The following is a 21,196-nucleotide window of genomic DNA, read 5'->3' on the forward strand; positions in this document are numbered from 1 at the left end:
TGTCAATTGAACGCCTCAGGAACAGCCATTTCAGCATTACAGGAACCCATTTTCAGACATATGTCATATTCTATGAACATGGCCTGCCCTTGTCTTCCCTTTTGAGCGTGGATCTCTGCATCTTTGCTTGCTGCATCTAAAGATTAGAGTTGGTGTCAAGGCAAACTATGAAGCACAGTGGCAACCTGGCACTGCAGGCTACAGGGGGTGGGGATGAGGTGTGTTTGAAAGGGAAACTATCAATACAGAATAAGACACAGCAGGAGACAACAGCTACCCGCTGGCTATCGGCTCATTACAGGAGAAATAAAAGAACTGTCCAGAATGCATTTGAGTTCCTTTCATCTCGAGAGACCACAACGATGGACACACCTGGAAAACAGCACAAAGCAGCCAACCTTCACTCCCTTCGTTTCAACCCTCTAGTAAAAATAGTTAAGCTCCTTTCAAAATGTTTAGGATTAGAAGCTGTTTTAAACCCCTTTTTGCAGCAACATCTAAATGGCCTTAAGGTAGACGCAGCTTTTCGAAGAATGGTTCACAGCTTCAAAATATATTTTACTGTGATTGTGTTTGCTCTGGGAAATGCCTGAGGATGTGCCAGTGGCGTAATATGATCCACGCTTATTATATAAGTTTAATAAGGGCAAGAAAAACCCAGGTTAGCAGATTTCTAACTGAGCTCTGATATGTATACATTTTACATGAGATATTGACTGGCCATTACTCAACTATGAAGACCTGCTTGTCTTTCACCTGCTGCTAAGTTAAGACTCCTTATGGATATGGTAAAATGTATTATTTATAGTGTAGTCATAGAACAGACAGGGTGTGGGAGGGTTTTCAGGTCCTATTAAATAATTTTTCCCTGTTCAATTATCAAAGGAATTTCCTGTGCTGCGTTATTAACCTGTTTTTATTGACGTAGTCACATCATTGCTTGAAGACACACGCTACATTTATGTGGACAGCCTCCCTTTAATAGGTATAAAGTCATATTTCAGGTGATTCTCCTATGGAAATTGAGAGGTCAAACAGAGGTAAAATACTGTTCACGTGAGGTAAAATAACTTAAATGTTATGAACTGACATGAGTTTCATGTTCATTTGTTTCAGTCCATGCTTTTTGATGTCAAGTCATTAAAATACTACGTATTATTGTTCCGTAACCCTCACACAGCAGTGCAGATACAAAATGCCTTCAAGAATATGATGAATATCACAGAAGAAGAATAAAATTGGCCATGCTGATGCAATGTTTAATGCCTGCTTGGCTATTCAAAGACACTTTTGAAATACAACTGTGTATTTTTTCTCTTTTTTGTTCAAAGAATGTGAAGTGAAAAGACTTGAAAGCCACACTGCTCACACATCAGGCCTCTGGCTTTAATATTCATAATCTGATTTAAGTTCAGAAATTCATTCTTCTTTGCTTTTGTGTACAAAATTCTCAAATTACAGTTGCGCTTTGGATGCAAAAAAACCACTAAGATTTGGTTCTAACTTCCATTTACTTAAGTTGTGATAAGATACAACTGAGTGTTATTTGGTTCAACATTTGAGTCTTACAAATCCAGCAGGAACATATAATCTGAACATTGCTTTTTCAGTCGAATTTCATTGAAAAAGCAACTGAATTCGATGCTGACGGTGGGGGGAGTTCACAATTTTCTTCTGTATTATCTAATTCTCCTACATATCTGGTAATTATTTAGTAAGAGCTAGCAGACAATTAGCGTGGCATAAAGACTGGAACTGTCCTTCATATAACGACCCCATAGGTATTTTATGCAAGGAGTTTATTATGCCCCGATGCTAAAGTTAAGCAACCTGTTGGGGCCCTATAAATAATGACTATCTGGCATCCTGGAGAAGTGACACAGTTCAAATGATGTCTATCGTGAGTTTTTTGGATGGTTTGATACAACAGTGTGCTTCGATGCAGGACACTGCTGTTCGCTTCCTGTTTCCAACCACAAGCTGGGACAGGGTTTTTTTTAAATCCGCGTTTATTGCTGCCATGACTATGAAGATTGCATAACTTAAAGGAAGTAGTAACTGTGCCTAGAACTAACTAGAAAGATCAGTTTAACCCAAACTAGTCTCTTTCCTTAACCAAGTGGTTTTTTGTGCATGAATCTAACCAGGGGCACTAATTTAACAAACACTTCTGGGGGATCTACTTGAGGATAGGAGCAGTCTACCTATGGCTGGAGGGCTTTTTGAGATTGCAGTAAGTTACTGGTACCAACCAAGAAGTCCAGTACAATGTGTCCAGTACAACAAAAATATAGTCATAGTCAAAAAGAAATAAAGTGCATTTCCCAACATGTTGAATTCTTGCTTTAAACATCTAAATATGACATTTTTCAATCTCAAATAAATGCCATCAAAACAACAAAATAGATGTTGGCATTACAAACTGCATCAGTTGAACACCATTATCATGTTTTGAGCCATCATTTAAAGAAAAGGAACGCTGCTGTACACTTAGAGAAGCAGGTGTGTAATAGTAAAGCCTGATGATGTTCATGGGAATTGGGAAAAAGCTAAGTTGTTTTCTTTCTTTTTTTCCCAAAAATAATTTGTTACGATTAAGTGAACACAATGTGAACAAAATTAAATGAAGCATATAATCCTTGTACTGCAGTGTTGGCATTTAAAGAATATTCAAATACTTTGACTCCAAGTACAAGCAGATGAATATTTGTTTAATAATGGCTCACAGAAAACTTTCAGCAGAAGCTTGCAAAGAAAATTTTCAGAATGCTTTAGTCCCACAGAATATTTAGTTATCTAAATACTCAAAAATGCATTTTTACTTACCTTGAAAGTTTTATTAACTGGTTTAATTTTAGAAGAAACCAGGTTTTAAAAATGTCAAAAGCCACTACTGCCATCAGCCTGCTGACTGTGTCCCACACATTGTGGATTATACATGTGGCTGTCTTGCATATGAGATACAGTAAGTGATGCTGCAGCGTTGAAGTGAGCGAGAACCACAGTGAGATAAAAGTGAGATATCACATAAAGGTGATGCATATTTAATCCAAAGTAATAATGTATTATTAGCTTTCTAATGTATTATTTCCCTTTAGTTCCTCCCTGCAGCTTATTTCAGACTCATAGAAGGAAGGCATGATATCAGATTTTCAAAAGAAAAGTTCAAGAGTTTGTGATTACCTTGTGGAAGTGTATCTAGAAAATGCTGATTTGATATCTTTTTATTAGAGTTTGTCAGAGGAGTTCCACACTCCACAATTTTATAGATTTTTTTCAATTTACAGCTGTGGGAAATTAGATAGAAGCTCCATCTCACATCCCATCTCGCTCTCTAATACAGCACGTTATTGGGACTGTTGAGTTGTTCCTGGATGATGTGATGAATGCCGACACACGGTTGAACAGGGAGCTGGTGGAGAGAGTCCTTATTGGATGACGGAGAAAGATGCAGAGAGAAAAAGAGAGAGAGGTCGTGGACAGAAAGGATGTCAAGAGAATGAGAGAAAAACGATGTTGAGTATTGAAGAGGACTCAGAGAGGGGGGTAGAACCCAAAATAAATAAGAGAGTGTAAAAGAAAAACAAAGTGTAAAAGAATTAGAAGAATAAGTGTTATGGTGGTGTAGGAAGACTGTCCTCCAATGGGTGAGCCAACATGAATTACATTTAATTGCAATGTCATTAGAGTCAGAAGAACGCAGTGAAGAATATTAATAGTCATTAATGACAAATGGAGATAAATCAGGGTCAGTGCTCTGACAATCCTATAATAAATCATCCACTATATTTGTATGTTTGTTTGCATGTGTGAAGTGGAAATTTGGCATGAAAACTGAATAAAAGGCTAAATGGCCAAGTTCCGATGTTTGTTTTGATGTAACCTTGGTGAATTGCTCGAAGAAAACGATTTCACCAAGATAGTACCTGCAGAGAAAAGATTGAGAGGAAAAAAAAAAAAAAAGATTGTACTGTGATTGCATGAGGTGTGTACATGAGGGTAGCACAGGGGAGGATAGTAAGAAATGGAAAACGAAGAAACAGCACAGTAATATTTCAAACACGTCTCGCTTCTTTCACTGTCTTAAAAGCATACAGCCACACACAAAACCTTTCAAGATGGCTGCCATTTTCCTTTGTTTTTCTTTTCCTTCCTCCTCCCCGTGACTCTGACCAAAAGCAACGTCTTTATCTGGCCTATCTTTGCACCACATTGCTACACTGAACACCATATTTGATCAGTGTCTCCGCAGGAGGCTGCTCTCCCCTCTCCCACAGATCCATCTGCGGCCCCGCTGGCTCAGGATAGAGCCCACATCAAGAGGACCTCGTCATAAGCATCATTGTTTTCACTTAGTCACCTTGGCTCCGACTTCGAGGGACTTGGCCCCACCTCAATCACTATCTTTCCCCCACACACAACAAGCCCTAACTGCCATAATCAGAGGGCATCTATCTGCCTCGGCCTCGTCTTCATTTTTTTGTTTCTACATCCAGCCACAGTTCCTGGTGAGATAAAGAAGTAATAAGTAAGACCGGTGCTTCCACGCTGAGCTTATGACAAGGACACGGTGTACCGATGTTCTTTGTGCTCACTGAAGAACAACTGTCCAAGGAACAAGCGGTAACAGGGTCTAATCAGCAGAAAATGGAACAACGGCTATGCTATTTCATGCTTTTGAGTGAAACACACCAAAGAGCTTTCAATCCAGTGTCCCACATGATAGTATCAAAGACATACTTCAAATATGAAGCTTTTGTTTCAGTCAACTGATTACTGTGTTTTGAGAAAAACACCATGAATTCCGAAAGCTGTAACAAAACGTGTTTGATTTCCTTGCCATGTGCGATACACACTGCTTGTAGTTCTATTATGGTGCAGGCTGTGAAGTAGGAGGCATAGAAAGAGAGGGCGAAAACACACAAGGCACACGCAGTGGGGGAAATTCGTATGGATTTCCAAGCCCTTTTAAGGCAATAAACATTTAAACTGCATTTGTCATTTACTGATGGGCCACACTGAGGGTCTGTGCTGGTAAAAGGAAAGAAAAGCTGCACTGCTGGAAATTGCATGCTGGGTCTTATGCAATATGTATTTTAAGAGCTTCCTGTTCAGAGATGCAAAATATGGGGAAGGGAATGGAAATTCATACAAATGTCTCCCAGCACTTGATTTTTCACAGCAGGATGACCGCTGCAGCAGAGAAATATGTCTTATATCGGACACACACTATCAACAGTGAGTTAGTTAATAGATACAAGTTAAAAGATACATTGTAAAAATGACCATTACTCGACACACACATAAAGAGAAAGATAGATACGTTCACGCTGTAAACTCAGGTGTAACAAATACCATCAAAATTTAAAAGACAAATCTGATGGGAAACATGTCTTTAGCTGTTATCTTTTAGATGAGGGTTGTTGTTTGCTCTGCAAATCCAACCGACTTCATCAAAGCCAGCCATTGATTGTTGATCTGTGGATCTGCTGTTTGTACCGTAGCATCTAATCTAAGAACTCACTGGCAATTTACTGGGGCCTGGTTGTAACGTGTTCTACTTCTTTTCCTTTTGTTGTTTAATGGCAGTTGGAAAACAACTTCTAGTTGTATTACTGCCTCCTTCTAGCGATAGTAAAGCATTACTGAAAAACATGGGAAATAAGACGATGGTCTAACAAAATATTTAATTTCTTGTTCTGTAATGACTATTCGAAAAACTATCCGGAACAGTGACACCAAGCCTCTGCAGGCAGAGTGAGCCCTAAGTCCTGCGTGAATCTGGATAAGCCTCCAATATGCATTATGTTGTCAAGGGAATCAATTAAAATGATTTGTGTGTCATGCAGCAATTTTTCTATAGGATCTTTGTACCATTGAGTCATTAAACCCACTAGACAGTAATTCTGTGTGTCTTTGCCGCTTTCAATACTCTGCTGACACTAAACGTTTTATAGTCCACACTGTATCTGCTATCTGTCAAAGCTGTGCTCCTCTATCAAGAAAAAACATCACAGCGAAAACACTAATCGTGTGTGTGCTATGCTGAAGGGATTATAACTGCTCTTATCATGTTTATGTACATAAACAAACACACACAATAGTTTTTTAGCTTGTGCATCTAAATCCCCCTGGCTAGGTCATATTATATTAAAAAACAGCATGAGGTTGGTTGGGGATCTCAGTCTGGGCTGCCTCCTCCAGTGCCCGTGTCATGTCTGGTACTGCCTGGGACCACAATCCAATCAGACAGATGGAGGGCTGTTTGAGGAGCAGAGAGAGGCTGCCCCCCCTTCTTGCCAGTAAATACTGGCAGCTCTTGGATTTAATTACATTCACAGTATGGTAAACGGAACGGTGCCACAGGACTCACAATACACCTCTGGTCCGCACAGCAAAAGACAAGACATCCAGTGAGTGACTTCCTGTTAGAGTGGAGAAGACTAATGAAGAGTTTTGCAAGACAGGGAAATGAGGCTACTCTCTAAAACTGCATAGCTATGATGTCTGAATTTTAGGGATTGGGACATGTGCTCACAGTTAGGGATTTCAAACAAAAATATTATTCTGATATTCGCTAGCAACTATTCGACTATCATTTCAAAACACCCCTCCCCTCCGACACACTGTTCGTGTTCACTCACGCCATAAACTTCGGCAAAGAAATGTCATCAAAATTGAAAAGCCCTAACCTATAACAAAGCCGATGGAAAGCTTGTCGTCAACTATCATCTCTGAGATAAGGACTCTTGTTTGCTCTGCACATCCAACATCAAACGTACTTCAGCTGGTGACATAGACAACTATTGATTGTTGATCTGTGGGTGGACCGTATACTCCGTGCTTTACTCTCAAAGGACTGAAAAACTGCGGTAGACTTATAATATACTATCTTTACTGGCAGTTTGCACTGCAAACTCATTCATTTATTTTTTGAAGGACTTTCACACAGAACATTTGACGGCTTTAGCATGTTTTTGCTGATTGTAAGGTAGCATCTAATCTCACAACGCCACACGTTTTACCGGTGTCTGGTAGCATTGTTGTGTTCTTGTTTATGTTTGCAAACGGCTTATAGGTTAATTACCGCCACCCTCTGGCGACAGTAGGACATTACTACCAGGCACCGATAACAACATGGGGAAGAAAGACAATAGTCACATAAACTATTTGATTTTTTTTTTTTTTAATTCTTAATCACTATTTCAAAATTCAGAACTCATGACCCATTCCTTTTCAAAATAAAAGGTTCAATAATCTGTTTTTATGTTTGAAGTGTCCTCAAGAGATTTTGAAAGCCACCTGTAATGCTTTTAAGTACGGGTCAGCGAGTCTCTGAGGAAGAAAAAAAAGACACAGTTTCTGTGTTCCTCTGAAATAAGCCAAAAGTGGAGTTCAGCACAGGTTATTTTCACCATGCTCTGTGACTTTACGCTCCAGCAGCAGCACACGCTCATCATGTGCTGTTAGTATACACTCTGGCCTTACCCCTGTGCGACCCTGACTCTGCGCGGCAGGCTCAGACCCAGACAAATTACTGTGTCTCCGAGCTGCTCTCTCCTCTGCGCCAAACATTTCCTCTTATTTCTACCCCCATTCCCTGAAGAGGTGTCTTTCCACTAATACCAGCACGGCAGCAGCGTTCCACCTGTGGGGTCATTGGAGGGGTTCCCATGAAGGTCACAGCTGTCAGATCATTACGTGAGAAGATTGGGCCGAGGTTTACATTGCTGCCAAAACAACCACTTCATCACCACTGGGGAAGATGTGAAGGTGGCACTTGAGCATCTCCAACATCAAATCTTCCTGTAGGTTGTTTGAAATGTTGGAAAAACAAGTATTGGCTCACACATTGCTCCATGGTGGGCTGACATGGCTGCCCCTCACTCTTCATTAGGGTGGCCTCCTTGTGTGTTTTTGGCAGAGGAGAATTAGGGCTGTATCTGATTAGGAGAAGGAAAGCAAAGCAGAGCCCTTGAAAGCCAAATTGATTAGACTGTCTTTTTTTCATCCCTCTGCTCCCCTCTCCACACACATCCGCTTAAATAAAGTGAGATGAATACAAATACTGGCGATGCAGAGACCACACACCTGTCACCTCTGAGATGCCAATTTAGACCTCGTGCTCTGCCGCTAACAAGCCTGATTGTTGGAAAAGCTTTAACTCTGGATTTCTAAACTTTTGCCTTTTTGTCAGAGAGTTAAAGCTACATAAAGTATTTACTGAGGGAAGACACTGCTGCACTAACTTGGGAAAAGGAAAGGAAATGTTTTGGCATTAAAATTCAAAATAAAATACATTGTAATGGAAGCGAGGCAATCCAAGTTGAAGTTGTTGGTTGTTTTAGAGGAGGAGGACATTGATTTTGGGCAGACAGGAACGTTGAGAGCAGCCTCTGCAGTACAGCTAGCTAAATCAGCTACGCTCACATGGCTGCAGTAAACTGAATGAGCCAGCGGCTTATCAGGACAAACAGACAACACATTTTTAATGAATAATTAAAGCTAGTAAAAACATTGGCGTGCATCTTCAGCAATTCTGCTGATGTCATTGCACTCTTAATGAAACTTGACACTTAAGCAAAAACAAGTCCACTGATTGCATGTTTACCTCACAATGAATGGCACAGGCAGGGTTACAGTACATGACAGCATGACCTGGGAGTATGTGTATTGATGATTTAGTCAATGAGTCCATTAATACACCTGGCTAGTGTACAGGAACATCTGTACAATTAAATCAATGCAATACTATAGATCTGTCATAAATAGCACTTTAATGCACCAATTACATTTTCAGTTTTTGTCTTAACGGTTATAAATCTACTGTAGGAAGTGGTGGTATACTCCACTGCATGATATTGAAAAATGTGTGGTAGTGGGGTGGACAAAATATTAAAAACACTGTTCATTGTAATAATAATAACCTGTCTGACAATGTCAACAAAAACTTAAAATGTATATAAGCTTTATGGAAGTACGATCTATGGCAGAGCTGTATGGGGATATATTGAATTGCATTCAGAATAAAATATGGTTAATAGCAATGCAATTTGGAGAATAAGTATGTGATCCACAGAATGAATTGCATTCAGAATAAAATATGGTTAATAGCAATGCAATTTGGAGAATAAGTATGTGATCCACAGAATGAATTGCATTCAGAATAAAATATGGTTAATAGCAATGCAATTTGGAGAATAAGTATGTGATCCACAGAATGAATAATAATACCAGTACCAGCTATAATATATCAGTTAGGCTATATGTTCCACTTTGTGATGATAATATTTTCTCATATCAACAAATGTAAATATGATTTTTTTTTTTTAAATGGCCATCTCAAAGCCCCTTATGAAAGCCCTCTGAAAACATATCATCAATTATTCAAACATATTCCTTTTGTTTGCACTCCAAGAAATCATTTAATTTCTGTCTGTCTGGTTGGGTGTGTGTGCCCTCTCCCTGGCCTTTGGTTTCTTTCTCCACTCTGAATGCCAATATTTCTGTATTGTTTTTTTTGTGTGCAGCAAGCATCACACTGAGCAGGAAGGTGACCATGCCTTGTGTCATTACATTTTGTGAGCGTGTACTTGTTTTAGCCATGTAATGGGAACATAAATCTGGTTTCACTGTCACATTGTGGGAACCCCCTTTTGGAAACAAAATAAAAGTCAGTGTAACGTAAATCATTAAATTCCTGGGTGAAGCCTTGCTTTAAGGTTTGGTTTAGGTGTGATTTAGTCAAGCAGTAGTTCTGGTTAGGGTAACTGTCCAGGAAATGAATGCAAGTCAATGTAATGTCCTCGGAAGTATTGGAAACACGCATGTGTGGCAGAGAGAGCCTGGATATGGTGGTTTAGGTGTGAAGGATTGTTTGGCTTGCGGTGTTGTGCTATCTACATTTCAGTTTGGGAAATGACTGGAGACACACAGATAATAAACGGTGATAAAGACAAATCTGCACAGCGCTGCATGCAGGCTTAAAGTAGATTAACTGAAACATCAGTGCATTGTGGTAGTATTTTAGAGGTTATCTCCTCTTCTGTCCTCCATATTTGATACGACATCACTCTCACAATACAAATGCATCCATAAATGTGAGATATTGTTGTACCATGTGGCTTGTCTGAGGACTCCTGCTCTGACTGCAGAAACAGGCTTCCCCTTCACTTTTCCATTATGTAGGAGGCAGCAGTTATGACAGACCTTCCACTGCATTGTAAAAACACTGATCCTCTTTCTGCTCGTTTTTAATTCTGCAGAATTCTCCAAAGAAGCCATGTCAAACCAGGTTGAAGGATAATCAATAACAGGTAAAGACCATGTATAATGATGCACAGGCTTTTGAATCTAAAAGATCAATTTTCTTCAATACTGTGACCAGAAGAACTAGAAAGACAAACACAGAGTCACTTTTTCATTCTGAAGGAGAATGGTGATGGAAATAAAAAAGTATGTTTAATACAGATTGCCGTGAGTCAAGTGGCCGTGACTTCTTTTATAATTCAAAAGATTAAAACTCACCACCATTTATAATGCAGTTCTCTACTCGGACATGCAAATCCTCAAGTCAGTGACTCGTCACAAATACTTACTTTGTACTTTTTGCATATGCATATTAAACTAAATCTTACCAAAACAACCTCCTTTATACATGATATTTAAAAACCAAAGTATACAGCTTTTAAACTTGTGCTGTGTACATTTGGTATCCGCTGCATAACATTCCCACAAAATATAGCTTATTGCATTACAAATGAAACCTGACACTGCTAGCATAATAATGATGTTTAGTTACAGAATTACAAAATGGTCAGAATCCACCGAAAGGTCGACTTTTGACGTGGCCTACCTTTAAATTTGTAATATATATACAAAGCCCCCCATAACACATTTAGCTGTGCTTGTGCAGCTGATAGTGGGACTCTTTCATTACTCTTCAGATGCTCCCCATCCTTCTCTTTAGCCAGTCAGCAAACACAGGGCTGCAGCTAATCTTATCATCATTACATTATGTCTTTGTGCTGCTGAGATTACCAACGCAACCCCTATAGGTCCAAGCGGATATCTCTGGCTGAAGTAAACACTTCTTAAACACATAAACACGCATTCAGAGTGGCAAGAAAACACCCATGCACACACGTAGCCCCCATAGATAGTTGAGCTGCTGCTCACACACGCACGCAAAACACAAAGGCAACTAAAGCAGTTTAATGGAATAGAAATGAAATAGGTATTTACGTAGCAAAAGCTGTGATACTCTGTTGGGGAATGTGGAGTTCAGACAGGCAGACAGATATCACTCTAATACTTGCATGCATTAAATGCATTACAAATAACTTGCATACCGCAGTGCGTATAGCATGAAGCTATAGAACTGCAAAGATTCTCTGTGAGAAGCATGCATCTGCAATCTGGGAAAAACAATGAAAAAACTAAATACTGTCAGAGAAAATAAAGAAATTCAAACCAGTGGCCTTAACCTTCATGTATATAAATATGGTCTTGAAACTGGGCTGTGCTTATTTAGCTCACCATTCCTGTGCCAAACATTTCATTCATTAATTCCATCTTTGTTGTTACACTAATATCAAACTCTGACATCAGCTTAGCAAGCCCTCCAAAGTAAACGGCAAAATGCATGTCTGTCACTGCCTTTAAAAAAAAACAAACACTCAAACTGACTGCCTTAACAGCAGAGCAACGTAGTTTGTCAGTGCTTTCCAGAACTGAGCATGACAAAAATTGTTCACAACTGTTCCAATTTACCAAAGCTATGGCTGAGGGTTATTAAGAGTGAGGCACAAAATGATTTAGTTAATGATCTGAGCAAAAGGTTTGGACAACCACAGGCACAATTGTGTAGATGTGAAGCTTTAATCAAACACAGCAGTGCCCTGAACTAAAAGCAAAGTTTGCAGATATTCAGTCATAAACAGAAAAATCTGACAAATTGAAATGTTAATTTGCCTTAGATAAATAATTAAAGGATTACCAAAGTTATTATAATTGACCCATAAGTGGTGCATGAATTGGTGAAATAAATGTTATGCCAACCATTAAGTAATTGTCAAGATGTTTTAACTAAAACCACCAATTTTAATTTAATTTTAATTATCATTAGGATTCATAGTCTGGTACATGCTAATGTCTGTAAAAAATTAAAAAGAACCCATCCAATAGTTGTGAGATATTTCAGTCTGGATCAGGATCATGATTAAAAGAAAACAATATTGGCTGTTGTAGCAGTCTGTCGTATCTAAGATGCATCCATCATGACCCCAACCTCCCTTCTATGAGGTTCTGTAGTTCAATAACAATGTCAAACAGCTTCCACTTGCCCCTGCAGGTTATAGTCAGATAAATGAAAACAAAGTCATAAATTGCTGTTATTATTACCACTGTTATTACTATTGCTGCTGTCTTCTGCTCAGAGTACTAATCATTGACTGAATATAAAAGTGGACACAGCTTTCAGGCCTGAAAATTAAGGTTAATGCAGAAATGTCAGAAATAGCAATATTACCAAGGACCACCAGGAGTTGGCTCTAAACATGTTCCATAGACTCCCATTTAACTTCGTTGAAAGTCAATACATTTTTTTCCACACGTTTTATGGTGTTGTTCGCTAAAGATCTTCTGGCGGTCCACCTGATAATGATACCATCATTGAATAGAAAAAGGGCAAAAAAGGTTGTGTTTTTGGGGGCGTGTCTTTTTGATTGACAGGCTTGTGGTGCAGTCAGGTTTCCTCTATCCGAGGGCAGGACATAATATTGTCAGGTTTCCAATCAGATCCATCACTTGCTCATCTCCAGATCATCCAATATGGTCACTTCTAGCTCCAAAACGCAACGAACTAACAAGATGGCAGCCACAATCCAAACTCAAGGCTTCACAACTGCCGTTCACAAACCAATAGGTGACGTCACTGTTGGTTGCCGCTTGCTACTAATTAATAATTATTGGAGATGTGTAGTAGTTGGAGCACATGGACACTGTAGGAATGTTTAGACTAAACATTCAAACATTTCAGTAGTGAACATTATCTGGAGTTTTGGAGAATCTAATATCAATATATCTTATATAATAAGGTTGTTCTGCATGTGTGGTCATGGTGTCTCTATAACCAACATATTGCTTGTGTAATCTAATATGTTCTCTGAGCACAATACATTTGTAAAGAGGGCTCGTGGTAACCTACTTTTATGTTGTAGGGCAGATTTTCTCTAGCTCCTCGTGTTAGTGTGATAATGCCCGAGTGTCTGTCAGTCATTCCCCCTGGACTGTGGAGCGTGCTTTTTACAAGGCTGTTTCATCCCCACCATAATGCTTTTTAACAAAGGACTCACACTGCCACACTATAGCCTTTTAAGGGGAAAATTACAACACATCCACTCCTATGCAACAACTTTATTCAGCTGTCCATGTAGCCCCATCTGGTTTTCAAACAATGGTTACAGCAGATGCAATCCATTGAGCCAAATGAACAGCATAGAGAACACAATGTACAACAGCAAGGCTGGTGCAAAACTGAGAGGAACCATCTGTGTAGCACAGATAGTGCTCAGTTGATGTCACATTTTATCCAATATCATGAGTCAAAAATGTAAAAAAAAAAATGTACCTGACAACATCTTCCTTCCTGCAATAAGAACTTAACATATTTAAAAAAAAACGTAAACTACAGAAAAACAAATGAGGCTCTTGCATAAAACACAACTTGCGCTTTCATAAAAGGGCAAATACTGCATGCCTATGAAAATCAGAGATCTAACAAGTGTGAGCTTCTGTCAACGCTAAAAGTTATTTTCATGAGTTAAAAATGTCCCCAACAGCCTCAAAAACATCCTTCAAAATAACTTAAACATCTGATAAAAAGCGACAGACTTTGGTTTTCATTCCGTCACTCCTAAAAGCCAATGATTGGCTTTGATAGCTGTTTAATTTGAAACTTCAAAGACTCAGCTTTTTACTATATTTTCCCAAGTTATTTACAGTTTGTGTTGATTGAAGTACATAAGCCAAAGTTTAAAGATGTAAATCAAAGGTTTTTTTTCTAAGTAGTCAGAGCTGATTTGAAAACGTGAGGGTTTTCTGAGTGACAGAAATGCAGTGCATTCAGATGCCAGACTCATTTTCATTATTGGGTAAGGGACACATTGCAGTTATCATGACCACAACGTGATATAATATGTGGCTCCAGAAAATGATTCTGCTTCCATCAGGTCTCTCGCTGTAAATTATTTTTTTTTGCTTTCTGTGCTGATCCTGACTTAAAACGTTTCTCATCTTGTTTAAAGTTGTTGAAAGACAATCCAATGCAAACAATTCCATATACTTTGGTGATATAAAGAATATGAACTCAGACAGGGGAAGGCAGGGCTGGTAAAGGGAGAGAGTAGTACAGCAATAACACAGTTCGTCAAGGACGGTGTAGCAGGTGCAGTGGGATTAAGTAACATGCAGGCGGCAGCACCTTTTGGCATGTAGAAACAGCAAAAAAAGAATGAGGAGTTTGCACTTTCAGTTGACTAAAATATCAGCATGAGTGACAGTTATCTGGATCTGGTCATAGACTCGTGTAGCACATGATATTCTAAGTTTCCTGTCAGGCAGTGAGCACTTATGGAGCCACGGAGTCAATTCTTAAATTAACGGTATCTAAACCTCTAAACTCGTCTAGTATATTTTTGCAAGTCTCGATGTCTCATATGGCACACTGCAAGTTGAGTAAATGTAATAAAGTGACCATGGTATATTTATTTTAAGAATAACGGAGATTGAATATTGTGACAGCAGACGATGACTTGCTTCCAGCCACTTACTTTATTCAAAGCAAACTGAGCTGCTCTTAAAGAAGAAGTTAGAACTGTATGACAGCCTGACATCTTCAAAAACTTAAGCAAAACAAAGTCTGCTGGTTTTCTCATTTCTTTGCCAATGTCATGGTGAAACAACTGAGTTTGTCCTCCATTTAAAATGCTCTACTTACTGTGAAGGAAATAATTATTTGATCCCTTGACAATTTTGTAAGTTTGCCCACTGACAGATAAATGAACGGTCTATAATTGTAATGGTAGGTTTATTTTAACAATGAGAGACAGAATATCAAAAAAAATAAAAGTTTTACAATTCACTTACACTCGTAGGTGCAGATAAGTTTCATGACACATGGTGTGGGGTGACCGTGGAATGATTTTTATTTACCGTACGCACATCTTTGCTCTTCACCTGTCACTGGTGTAACGCAATGACCAGACCTTCAGAAAAATGATTGCAAAGCAAATCACCAATAAAAGATTAGAAAGGATGGCTGCTCTTATTTACTCTGATACATTATATTCAAAGCAAGGTATAATGACAAAAATGTCAAAACAAAGTCCAAAACAAATTCCAGGTTTATTATTTATATTTTCTCATTAACAAAATATTTAGAAATGCCTACAAACCCTTGAGTGGACTGGCTGATATTCAAAAGGCCGCTCAGCCAGGAGAGACACTACCTTCAGGCTGACTGTTGCTTAGTACATGTAAGGGCAGACCATGTTTAGTCAGCAGTGTCGATTATAAGATTCAAGACCAGAATATTTTGCAACTGAAGTACTTGAGGTCCCAGTTTGCAGGTCCATTTTTTGACTACATCTGACTTAATTAGCTATAACCTCCAAATTAACAATTGCAATGTACTTTTACCCAGGTTTGTGTTTGATAACTTGTTCCGCAAACCAAGATTCAGCAGAAGACATGCATGGTTGTAGATAAGCAGGAAATATTAGCTACAAAGCTAAATGTGAGGTGTGCTTCAAAGTCTTTTCAAAGCTCTTTTTGTGTTCAGTCTCTGCCTGCTGGTATGTCAGTGTCACTGCCTACTAGTGATCGAACAGTGAAGCTTACTGCTTAATGCAAGTAAAGATTAAAATTGTGTATTCATAAAAATAAAGAAGAACAAGAAAAACATGAAAGCAATTAGGGTTCAAATATGTTCTGTAATTTCATATTATAAAAGAAAAGCAGCACAACACTTGTCATTAATGTTTTGTCATGTTATTAGCAACATGATTATACAAGAAATGTGGGACAGAAAAGCAGTTTTTCAAATGAAATACACCCAGAAAACAGCCACAGTACAAGTCGGACAGCATGTTTGGAGACAATTCAAAGGCCAGATGAAAATACAAGACTAATTTACTGCAGAAATATAAACATACAGTGAATGAAATAATTATTTGATCCTTTGCCGATTTTGTAAGTTTGCCCACTGACAAAAAAAATGAACGGTTTATAATTGTAGTGGTAGGTTTATTTTAACAGTGAGACAGAATAAAAAAAATAAGAAAAAAAATACAGAAAATCACATCACATAAAAGTTATAAATTGATTTGCATTTGATTGTGTGAATAAGTATTTGTATAAGTAACCCTAGCAAAACATGACTCAGTACTTGGTGGAGAAATTGTTGTTGGCAAGCACAGAGGTCAGACATTTCTTGTAGTTGGTCTCCAGGTTTGAACACATCTCAGGAGGGATTTTGGTCCACTCCTATTTACAGATCCTCTCCAAATCCTTAAGGTTTCGAGGCTGTCGCTTGGCAACTTGAAGCTTCAGCTCCCTCCACAGAGTTTCTATGGGTTTAAGGTACGGAGACTGGCTCGGCCACTCCATGACCTTAATGTGCTTCTTCTTGAGCCACTCCTTTGTAGCCTTGGCCGTATATTTTGGGTCATTGTTGTGCTGGAAGACCCATCCACAACCCATCTTCAGTGTCCTGCCTGAGACAAGGAGGTTGTCGCCTAAGATTTCACGGTACATGGCCCCGTCCATCCACCCCTCGATGCGGTGAAGTCTTCCTGTCCCCTTAGCAGAGAAACACCCCCAAAGCATAATGTTTCCACCTCCATGCTTGACGGTGGGGACGGTATTCTTGGGGTTATAGTCAGCATTTCTCTTCCTCCAAACACGGCAAGTCGAGTTGATGCCAAAGAGCTGGATTTTGGTCTCATCTGACCACATCGCCTTCTCTGAATCATTCAGGTGTTCATTGGCACACTTCAGACGGGGCCGTACATGTGCCTTCTTGAGCAGGGGGACCTTGCGGGCGCTGCAGGATTTTAATCCATTACAGCGTAGTGTGTTACCAATGGTTTTCTTGGTGACTGTGGTCCCAGCTGTCTTGAGATCATTAACAAGTTCCTTCCGTGTAGTTCTGGGCTGATCCCTCACCTTTCTCATGATCATCGATACCCCACGAGGCGAGATCTTCCGTGGAGCCCCAGACCGAGGGCGATTGATGGTCATTTTGTGTTTCTTCCATTTCCGAATAATCGCACCAACAGTTGTCTCCTTCTCACCATTCCAGCCTTGTGCAGGTCTGCAATCTTGTCCCCGACGTCCTTCGACAGTTCTTTGGTCTTGCCCATGGTGGAGAGGTTGGAATCTGATTGATTGATTCTGTGGACAGGTGTCTTTTATACAGGTAACGAGTTGAGATTCGGAGTACTTTCTTAAAGCGAGAGGACTAATCTAACCGGTCTGTGGGAGCCAGAATTCTTGCTGGTTGCTAGGGGATCAAATACTTATTTCACACAATCAAACACAAATCAATTTATAACATGACTATATGATGTGATTTTTTATATTTTTTTAATTATTTAATATTCGGTCTCTCACTGTTAAAATAAATCTACCATTACAATTATAGACCGTTCATTTCTTTGTCAGTGGGCAAACTTACAAAATCGGCAAGGGATCAAATAATTATTTCCTTCACTGTATGTTTATATTTCTGCAGTAAATTAGTCTTGTATTTTCATCTGGCCTTTGAATTGTCTCCAAACATGCTGTCCGACTTGTACTGTGGCTGTTTTCTGGGTGTATTTCATTTGAAAAACTGCTTTCTGGCCCACATTTATTGTATAATCATGTTGCTAATAACATGACAAAACATTAATGACAAGTGTTGTGCTGCTTTTCTTTTATAATATGAAATTACAGAACATATTTGAACTCTAATTGCTTTCATGTTTTTCTTGTTCTTCTTTATTTTTATGAATACACAATTTTAATCTTTACTTACATTAAGCAGTAAGCTTCACTGTTCGATCACTAGTAGGCAGACACACTTACATACCAGCAGGCAGAGACTGAACACAAAAAGAGCTTTGAAAAGACTTTGAAGCACACCTCACATTTAGCTTTGTAGCTAATATTTCCTGCTTATCTACAACCATGCATGTCTTCTGCTGAATCTTGGCTTGCGGAATAAGTTATCAAACACAAACCTGGGTAAAAGTACATTGCAATTGTTAATTTGGAGGTTATCGCTAATTAAGTCAGATGTAGTCAAAAAATGGACCTGCAAACTGGGACCTCAAGTACTTCAGTTGCAAAATATTCTGGTCTTGAATCTTATAATCGACACTGCTGACTAAACATGGTCTGCCCTTACATGTACTAAGCAACAGTCAGCCTGAAGGTAGTGTCTCTCCTGGCTGAGCGGCCTTTTGAATATCAGCCAGTCCACTCAAGGGTTTGTAGGCATTTCTAAATATTTTGTTTCAATAATGAGAAAATATAAATAATAAACCTGGAATTTGTTTTGGACTTTGTTTTGACATTTTTGTCATTATACCTTGCTTTGAATATAATGTATCAGAGTAAATAAGAGCAGCCATCCTTTCTAATCTTTTATTGGTGATTTGCTTTGCAATCATTTTTCTGAAGGTCTGGTCATTGCGTTACACCAGTGACAGGTGAAGAGCAAAGATGTGCGTACGGTAAATAAAAATCATTCCACGGTCACCCCACACCATGTGTCATGAAACTTATCTGCACCTACGAGTGTAAGTGAATTGTAAAACAACCACCTCTTGCGATGTCATTCACCTGGGGCTCTTCTATTTCTGTGTGCCACTGCAATAAAAACCTCTCCCCTGACTTTCTGAAAGTGACTTTCAGTGCCTAACCATGTAGGCCATGATAATGTTGGCCATTTTCATAGGGGGGAGTGAGGGGTACTTGGCTTTTTCAATAAACCTCTGGTGATGTGTTTTGTAATGCATTGGTTATACTTCACAGTAAAAACCCATTCTGTTCCTTTGCCAGCCAGTGCACTTCTCCCTAAATTGCCTTTTCTCCAACTGCCATTCGTTATGCTTTCCACTCGGCTGCGCAGATATCATTTATTTATTTTATGAAACAACAATCCCGTCAAAACAAAACAACCTCACCCCCCCTGCACACCTACAGACTGACAGCTGGATGGATGGACGGACGAACCGATGGACAGACCCACACATGCACGGAGAGATGGACGGATGATGAGTGAACAAAATTGTTGGACTGGGTAACAGGGATGGCTGAATTTAGGAATGGACGGACCCGTGTTAAGATGTGAGGCATTAGCATACAGTCAGTTTGTATATTGGCCAAATAGTTCAGAGAAAGTTGTGGAAGAGGGAAAAATGGAGTCAGAAAAGAAGTAGTCCCCAGTTACTGATTCCCCATTATGTGAAACTCAATTTTCCTTCCTGCTACTCTTTTATCTGGTACCATTATGGAGACTGTGTTTGTCTGGTGGCAGGGAAATAGGCCTGCTTTGTTTAGACTAGTGTCAGCTATAATGAAAAAGCACCATCAACTCAGAATGGGGGCTCTGTGCAGTGTCTATCGCGACACTCGGCAGATAATAACTATTGATTGCTATCCAGAGACAAGAAAAAAAAAAGAGTGGATGAAAGAGAAAAGGAAGATAGACAGGGAGAGTAAGGATGGGGATTAGACATCTATTTTCCCCCTCTTTCACCAATTATATCACAGCAGTTAAATGAAATTGCTATTACAAAGCAACCATGCAATAAAATAACTTAGATTTCAGGGGAATCACCATTCATACCCCTCAAACAGATAATCGACACGCAATCATTTCACATTTTTAATACAATTTTAATCCAAAATCTTCAGCAGGGAGCCATCTTAAAATTTCTCCAGGCAAAAATGTACCCCCCTCAGCTTTAATCCAACTTCTGTATATTCCTCCAGCCCTCCATTTTACGGTGCTCCAACCTCTGCCCTGTATTTAAGAGCTGTCAAATTCCTGCTGAGGTGCACGCAGCTAAAACTCAAGCTTAATATTTTATACCTGTGAGTAAAAAATATCTGGAGTATTTGCATCAATACTGCCTTTGACTTGATAAATCCCTTCAGCAACACTGAAGCCAAAATAAAAGGCTCATTCTAGTAGAAAAAGGTGACAATAAGTCATTCACAGCGACATAGCAACACACCGACGTGACCCGAGGCACTAAAAGCACAATCCCTTTGTGCAGATTTTGCCGTATTGAATGTTTTGTGGCCATCAATTTTCCATTCTAACAACCCGCTGCGCCTCCACATCGATCCCAGTGGTTTTTATGTGTAGATACAAGGTGAATGTGTAAAGTGTTAAAGAGGTTTGACAGCTGGATCTCTGTCGGTCATGAAATTTGCAAGCAATTCACGTCAGTTCAACATCACACCTCAACATCAACTGTAATCAAGTGGTTTTGTGCAATGGTTCAGCTAACTGCACGCAGTCGGCTCTCTGTGATTGATTAACTGGGTTTATCGAAACGACTTTCTCATCAGAATTTTCATATTTCATTACAGTGTCTTCTATTACAAAGAGTGTAGGTGCTTAACAACGCATTACCTCAAACTGTTTCAGAAAAAACATGTATTCATTTCAATAAAGCTGTTTTTTTAAGCTTGTTTTGTATTCATAAATAGACCATGTGAGCTCACCATCACTGAAAGCTTTAGGTGCCGTTGAGCATGCATCTGCATACGTTTAATGTTATTTTGCCAGGACTTAAATCCAGAAACCAAATCCTGCAGATTACATTAAAGCGGCATGCGTTCTACCTGACATGTCCACTGTGAAATGCCGTGTGTGCCCCCATCTGTTTTAGATTTAAATAAAATAGAAGCCAAAGGATTGGGGGATGCAGAGGAGACTATTTACATAATTACAGTTTCATTGCATTAACAAAGGACACAAAAACATCTGTACTGCATAATCTAAATGTAACCATCCTGATCTTTACTTAAATGTGCAAGTCATTTTTCTATCTTGTTTGTGCACCGTAACTATGCTTTAATTGAGAGGATTATCTACTAAGTTTAGTGTCTTTTGTCTGTAGTCATCTGTGACATA

The sequence above is a fragment of the Brachyistius frenatus genome, unplaced genomic scaffold, assembly GCF_029030835.1.
Source record: "Brachyistius frenatus isolate BFR_SWC_R1_liver_20210118 unplaced genomic scaffold, ASM2903083v1 Contig_406, whole genome shotgun sequence".
NCBI lineage: Eukaryota > Metazoa > Chordata > Actinopteri > Embiotocidae > Brachyistius > Brachyistius frenatus.